Source organism: Crocuta crocuta, unplaced genomic scaffold (genome assembly GCF_008692635.1).
Source record: "Crocuta crocuta isolate KB4526 unplaced genomic scaffold, BGI_CrCroc_1.0 scaffold369, whole genome shotgun sequence".
Classification (NCBI taxonomy): domain Eukaryota; kingdom Metazoa; phylum Chordata; class Mammalia; order Carnivora; family Hyaenidae; genus Crocuta; species Crocuta crocuta.
In genome coordinates, this window is record NW_027529441.1 from 6,001,433 (window position 1) to 6,009,391 (window position 7,959).

At 41.2% G+C, this 7,959-nt stretch overlaps 1 long non-coding RNA gene across 1 annotated transcript; it reads right to left on the reverse strand.

Annotated features, from left to right (window-relative positions):
* Positions 1 to 5,970: 5,970 nt before the first annotated feature.
* LOC144228372 (uncharacterized) lies at positions 5,971 to 6,598 on the reverse strand. Its single transcript, XR_013334176.1, has 2 exons — positions 6,548 to 6,598; positions 5,971 to 6,081 (listed from the first exon to the last, which is right to left on the reverse strand). It is a non-coding gene; the product is annotated as an uncharacterized LOC144228372 (long non-coding RNA).
* Between the last annotated feature and the right edge of the window lie 1,361 nt (positions 6,599 to 7,959).

A 7,959-nucleotide genomic window follows, 5' to 3' on the forward strand; every position in this document is an offset into this window, starting at 1 on the left:
TGTGTCTTCAGTATGTTCCTCTAACTTTCTGCTAAGGGCTTCTCTAGTGCCTTGACATTGGACATTTTAGGGATCCTGCTCAGAGACCTTAGAAGGTCCTGGGAGGTTGAGCATCAAGCACCAACTTGATAAAGTATTCTTTTATTGAATTTCTCTCATTCTTTGTTTTATTACCTTCATCCTTCATTCCTGCTCTCTAGAAGAATCACTTCCCAAAGAAAGGACTGCACCCAAGACTTTGTCTCAGATCTCCTTCCAGGAGAACACAGACTAAGGCATAGTTGAAACATCTTATGAGCTAATTGATGGCAGGAAAACCTGTTGGGGACAGAATAGTAGAGATAATACCCATCATGGTGGGCTTGATCAATGAAGTGAAATAGGAAAATTAAAAGGCTCTTCTTGAGACATAGGTGGATTACCTTTCAGTATTCCCTAACAAACTTCCATCACATGCTTAGTTTCCTTCATTTGGAGATTTTATCATTAGCCCAGTAATTGATTGAGTAGAACTAAGTATAAACATTATGCCAAAGAAGTATGGTGTATATTTTGAAGTTATTAATTGGCGTCCCAAGAATGAGAGAGTACACTTCTGCCTTATAGAACTTCTTGCTGGATGCCTGATAAGGAGAATGCTAAACTCAAGGATTAATAGCCAAGGGAGAAGAAGAGTACCATTTCATCAATAGTGAAATGTCGATTTATTAAATCTCTCTCAATACAGGCTCATCAGCACAACAAAAGCAAGACTCCTTTCCCCCTAAATCTAACACTGTTCAATTACATGCTCAGAGAGAGAGAAAGGAGTTAAGAAGGGGGGAGAGAGAGAGAGAGAGAGAGAGAGAGAGAAATTCTGGAGAGAAGTCAGGCTTTGCCTGTGTCTGCTTACTTTGCAAATCTGGAAGGCAGGAGGAAAAAGCAGAGAGCTTTCAGCAGTACTCTTTAAGGACATGTTAATATTTAAGGTACCTAGTGCAATGTGCCCATGAACATCTCCATTACTGAGGATTAGCTACTCCTGTCTTGTGAAGAGTTAATAAGGGTGGGTGGAGGAGCAGAAGTGGGTGGGGAGGGAGATTGGAAGTGGGAGGATCACAATCACACCCTACACCCCAGGGCATTGGTGGTGGTTGAAGAGAGGAAGAGGAGGTGTTTCTTTTCCTCCAAATGTTAGCATTCGCTGTGTTCCCCTTTGTGTTTGGGGGATTTCACCTCAATCCCACAACACTTGATCTCCTGCTCAAGCTCTTAGTACCTGGTGCATTAAACAATTTCCTGAGCCTGGAAGATGTATGTAAAGCAGTTAATCAAACGTTCAATAAGGGATTCTTAGCTGAGAGCAGAGAAATCTGTAGTTCATTTATGTAAGAACTTTGCCGGACCATAAACAAACAAACAAACAAACAAGGTAAACAAGAGTCTCTGAGATTTACCTGAGAATGCAGAACACTTAACCTGAACCTATTCCTGCGTTAGTCACAGAAATGCAGTTTACATAAACTATATAAGATAAAAATGAATCTATTTTAAAGGCTGCTGCTGCTGCTGCTTCTTTTTCTAAGGGGAGGAGGAGGGCTATATCTGTGGGCATTTTATCTGTAGAATCCTTTGAACTGGAGATTATTTATAATGACTCAGAAAAAATACCATTATGTACTAAGAAAAATCTCAATTATGTGTAACAACTCCTCTGTGAAAATGATTGCTCAGCCCAGTCAAGTTCAGAACACAGGTCCAAGGCAACTCAACCAGATATGACTACAGCATGTCCAGATCAGCCCATGATCCTACTGAACTGTTTGCCTTGGCAGCTGTTAGGTGTCTGTGGCTAAACTAAAGCCAGGAAGTAATGGCAACCATCCGAAAAAGGGAATCTCCTGTAGTGACTGGCAATTAATTGATAAACTTACATCCGCAGAGTGTCTTTGAGCAGAATATGATGTGGGAAGTTTATTTGAATCAGATTATGCAGGTTAACTCTGGAAAACTGAATTTGCCTTGAACATGTCTCTTTTCCCCCTTTAAGGCTCTGCTAACCCTAGAGTCACATCTGATTATGGAGAAATATTATTATTTTGGAAGGAATCTGGGATTTGGAACTAGAAAAATGCTATGGTCTGAATGTTTTTGTCACCTCCAAAATTCTTATGTTGAAATCCTTAAAGCCCAATGTGATGGAATTAGGAGGTGGGCCCCTGGGAGGTGGTTAACTCATGAGAATGGAGTCCTTAGGGATGAGATTAATGCCCTTATAAAAGTGTCTCAGAGAGCCAGGTTGTCTCCCCATGTGAGAACACAGTGAGAAGGCACCAACCATGAACCAGGAAGAGAACCCTCACCAAAAACCAACCATGCTGGTGCTTTGATCTTGATCCCCAGCCTCCAGAATTGAGAGAAACAAACTTCTTTTTTTTTAATTTAATTTAATTTAATTTAATTTAATTTTTTGAGGAACCTCCACACTGTTTTCCAGAGGGGCTGTACCAGTTTACATTCCCACCAACAGTGTAGGAGGGTGCCCAAGAGAAACAAACTTCTGTTGTTAATGAGCCACCCAGGCTGTGGTATTATGTTATAACAGCTCAAATGGACTAAGACAAAAAGAAAATGATATGCAGCCCCTGCTTTGCAGCTGGCCAACTGTGTGACCTTGGGTAACTGATACAACCCTATTGTGCTTCCATTTTCTCATCTTTAAAATAAGGATTTTAGGGGTGTCTGGGTGGCTCAGTCACTTAAGCATCTGACCTTGGCTCAGATCACGATGTCACAGCTCACGGGTTCGAGCCCCGATTTGGGCTCTATGCTGACCGCTGGGAGCCTGGAGCCTGCTTCAGATTCTGTGTCTTCCTCTCTCTCTGCCCTTCCCCTACTTGTGCTCTGTCTCTGTCTCTCTATCTCTCTCAAAAATAAATAAACATTAAAGAAATTTTAAAATAATACAATAAGGATTTTAGGGGTGTCTGAGGTGGTTGGGTCAGTTGGTTGAGCGTTTGACTCTTGATTTTGGTTCAGGTAAGGATCTCCTGGTTAAAGGGATTGAGCCCCTTTTGCTGACAGTGTGAAGCCTACCTGGGATTTCTGCCTTCTCTCTGCCTTTCTCCTGCTCCCACTCTCTCTGTATCTCTCAAATTAAAAGTAAAAACATTTAAAAAAATAAACTAAGGATTCTCCACTATGTTATAGTGTAGATATCGAGTGATGTGTATGAAGTTATTTATACATAGAAAAGCGCTGTTTACCTCCGAGTCCCAGACTTTCTTTTCTTCCTGGGAAAACTTGGGGATCTCCACAACATGAAATGGATGTCACAGATTGGAAAATTTACCGTTTCTTATGCCTGTCCTTCTGTCTGCCTTATTCTTTGTCCCATTTGGAGGGCATGATGCCATCCAACTGTGTGTGGTTGTACACCTCAATAACAACTCTGCAGAAATTGAACTTAATGTATGCCGCGATACATGTCTGAAAGTCAATGAGCTGTGAGAAGGGAAATGCTGGTTTTGCCTCACTCCCAATGAAATCAAGATGAAACAGCTGTGCCCATAAATGAGGCCATTTGAAGAGTTAACATGGAAGACAGCCCGATGTAATTGTGAACTTCTGTGGAACTACTCACAGACCATGCTCTAGAAATTAATAAAAGTACTAAAGAAGATGGGAAGGGTATACAAAATGAAAGCCAGATGAATGAATTAGTTTTCCCGTCTGGTTCAGCAGCACTGGTTCCAAAGACTGCTAGGCTCTGCTGGTCTATGGCTTAAGTGGTAGTTTGAATGATTTACACCAAGGCTATGTAGGAAGTCAAAGCCAAAACAGGATAAAAATAAAGGATGATTACACTTGTGTTCCTGGTGGGTAAAAACGCACTGGATAAAAGAAATAAACTGGTAATTAAAAATAAAGAATTCCTTATGTTTGTCAATAACTTGAAAGCTAGCACACCATCTCTGTCAACATTTCCAACATTCATTGAATTTCAAAAGAACTTCTCATCTGCCCTAATGTTTGTTTGTTCATTCACTCATTCATCTAAAAAAAAATTACAGTTTCTTCTATGTACCAGATATCAGACTCCGAACTTAAATATACTCCTCATTTAATTCTTAAAACAACCATTCTCAACAGGCATTATTATTATTCCAACTTTTTAGTCAAGGAAATTAAGATGCTGAGCTGTTAATAACATGTCAATGTGATCAGTGCAAACAGAAATGGAACTGAGATTAAAATCCAAGTTTTTTCCCTTTAGTACCCAATACACCTTTTACTATAATACCTGTTAGGTGCACAATTGGTATGTATAAGTAAGTTAAAAGTTTTGAATTTAAAAAATGTAAAGTGCTTCTTGGGGCACCTGGGTACCTCAGTCGGTTAGGCATCCGACTTCGGCTCAGGTCATGGTCTCATGGCTTGTGGGTTCGAGAGCCACATTAGACTCTGTGCTGAGAGCTCAGAGCCTGGAGTCTGTGTCAGATTCTGTGTCTCTCCCTCTCTCTCTGCCCCTCCCCAGCTCGTGCTCTTCTCTCCCTCTCTCTTAAGAATAAATAAGCATTAAAAATTTTAAAAAATGTAAAGTGTTTTTAGCAATTTCTTAATGGCCTCTGAAAATTGGAGGTACCACAATCGGACACTTACACTGACGTGTAGTGCAACCAGCGTGGGAGAGGGTGGTAAAAGTCTGTCTTCCTACTTGTGCCATTGAGCTATATTTTATTGCATTAATATATCATGGTTCATTCTGCCAGGTAGAAGATAATGTCTTTATCTTACTTATTTCAGTTACCACGTAGGCTGCGATTCTTTATCAGAAACCTACATGGGAACCACCTGGCAAGTGTGATAAATACAGATTCCTGTGTTTTATCCCTGCCTTGTTGCATCAGACTTTCTGGGGTTAGGCCAGGGGAGCAGACTGGTTCCTTCCGACACATGCTTAGATTTGAGAACCAATCTCCTAGATGATCCTCCACCCAGAGCCCACCCGCGGTGGTTGGTGGCAGCACTGCTGATCTTCTCCGAGTCTGATTCAGCTTGGAACTTCCAGGTTACTACTTCTGGGCCCACTGCTGAGCCAGGCCCTTCCGTGTATGCTGCATCACATGACATTGCATCACATCAAAGCCCACATTCCAGGATGCCTCCTAATTCACCCAGGTCTCACTCTGAGTTCAGAGTTGGCCTCCATAGACACTAGGAATTCTGGCACATTTCCTATCATAGCCTCATTCTGGGCTGTGGGCTCTGCTTCTCTACTGCCTTTGGCATCCTGTGCTACGAAGCCAATGTGCCACCTGGATTCCTTCCTGGTCAACATAGGCCTTTAATTCTACAGAAGAAAAGTCTCACCACCAAGTAAATGAAATAATTTTTGTCTGGTTGATTTAGGTCTTGAAATTAAAGATGTAAAAATGTGTATTTACTCAGTTAATGATAAATTAGCATCTTACAGGAGTCATGATTAATCATGTTCCACCTGGAAGCAAGTTCCAATGACTCTGCTAACAGAATCTATCAACGGTGGAAATAAATGCACCAAAGGCTGCTTTATTGTAAGTTCCTTAATTTTATATTCTAGTTGCATATTGACATCCCCGAATAAAAATTGTTTGGATTCCACTCTGAAACATTTGGGGCGAGTCTCAAGGAGGTAATTTGCATTAGCTAAACACTGAATCATAAAACGATTTCCATTACTCTGGCACGGCAAAACATCTTTTAGTCTGTGAGATTTAAGCTCTCATTTAACATAAATATTTAAAGAGCACTCAGTCATTAACCAAAATGTTTCTTTTCTGCCTCCCATACATGAGTAGGTCAACATTTGGTGCGAGCAATGGCATAGTTGAGGTTAAGTGTAACCTTCCAGAAGTCTTCACTATCAATGATTTTCTAGCTCAGAAAGTATTTTTGCTGCCAACTCAACTAACCATTGGCGGTCAGAAAATGCCTTCATAATTCTCTGTGTTACTGCTGGCAGTTGTTTGCTTGGACTTTATTTCGTTCCCAAGGGGAGCAACGGGATGAGGGAGGCATGCCTTGTAGAATCGAAGTGGTGAGGGTTGGCTCTGGACACACCTGTGGCGAACAGAGGGGGAATTTTACGTCTATTGCCATTTTCAGTCTGAACTTAGGTGGAAGTGTACTAATGACGATCCTAATAGTCCAAACTGAGTCTGAATCTGGACTCTTCCTTTTACAAGGAATCTGAGAGTTTAACTTTGGGCCCTCTTCTTGTTTGTGCATGGAGTGCTTTGGCTTGAACTATTCTCATCACATTGTTTATACCTGGCTAATCCCAGATGAAATGAGTCCTTATGCTTCATGAGTTAGCTTAGATACTAATTCCTCTTGGCAACCTCTCAATTCTCAGGCCAGACAGGTGACCCTTTTCTCTATACTTTGTATCACTCATCATATTTACTTCAACTGTGTACATATCTGCATCTTTCTTTTTTCTTTGTCAGGTAACTTTGTAGTATAGTATATCAAGGATATGTGGTTAAATATTTATGGGAAATTTGATCTGTAAAATATGTCCTACCTGCATTTGGTGGGACTGAGGAGGTCCTGTGTGGCCCTGCCTTGCTTAGTCATTGGCTGGGAGTGTCATGAGTAAAGCAAGACTGTGGCCACCATCACCTTCATGAATGGGTACTGCCACCACTCTCTGAGAAGACTGTGACCTGGTCTCAGATGCTGAGGCAGATTGTGAAGCAGCACAATGTCTATTCCTTCCTTCATCTACCTTCCTCCATCATGCCTCTTGGCACAACAGATTGTGGGAGTCTAATTGGGTCCTGTGGTCTAAATCTCTCCTATCAGAGCACCTAGGTGGCTCAGTCGGTTAAGTGTTTGACTTTGGCTCACGTCACAATCTTGCAGCTTGTGGGTTTGAGCCATGCACTGGGCTCTGTGCTGACAGCTCAGAGCCTGGAGCCTGCTTCGAAACCTCTGTCTCTCTGCCCGTCCCATGCCTCCTCTCCTGCCCCCCAAAACAAATAAACATTAAAAAATTAAAAAGAAATAGTTCTTTCCTGTGCAAGGAAGACAGTCATGTAGCCAAGCAAGCTTTTGGTTACAGAGACCTTTGTCCCTTGCATTGAGAGCAATCAAATGCCATGAGTATGACAAAGGAGAGTAGTATATTTTAAGAGGCATAGTGCATTTCATAAAAATTAGGAATATGAGTAGATGTCACTCTCAATCTTATTTTAGCATTCAAGCAGAGATTAAAAGTGTGTTCCTTTACCAGAAGTTATATAGCTAGAGTGTCTTTCTATAAAGCTACAAGTCACATGGTAAGAAGTGGAGACACTAGAATCAGAACACAGAATTGGGGTTATCCCCAGTGCTGGGTTCAGTGTCAACAAATCAACCATCAGGGCATTTGGGGAGTGTTGGAATTTGTCTGGCTGCGTGGGGTCTACCTTAGCTCCTCCTTACTAGTCAGTAAGTTGTAAATGTGTGCAGTGTTTTGTAAAATGTGTGCAATGTTTGGCTAAATTAATTTGAGAGAAGACTCTGCTACATGTTTTAAAACTCAACTAATTTTCAGAGGATAAGAATACAATAAAATGTATATAACATGTGAGTTTAATGGAATCAAAGAATGCATTTTTATTCAAGATTTGAAAATTGATTTAGAATTTTGTAGTATTCCACAATTGTGTAGTTGAGGCAGACAGGGCTTGTTAAGAAGACATTGCAGACCAGACAACAGAGGTTGGGCACTGACAGTTGAGTCTGCACACGGGGTCTAGGGTTAGCCTTGGAATGGAAGACAGCCTTTGAGAGGGGAAACGTGTCAGATCCTTTATGAGAATTGTACAGCATATAAAAACCAAGTCAGTTGTTTTCCAAGTGAGCAGTTCTCTAACCAGACTCATAAGTCTGCTCATGGGGTAGGTCTGGTAATGAAACACCGTGATCTCTGAGATTAGTTTGGAGCTCTTA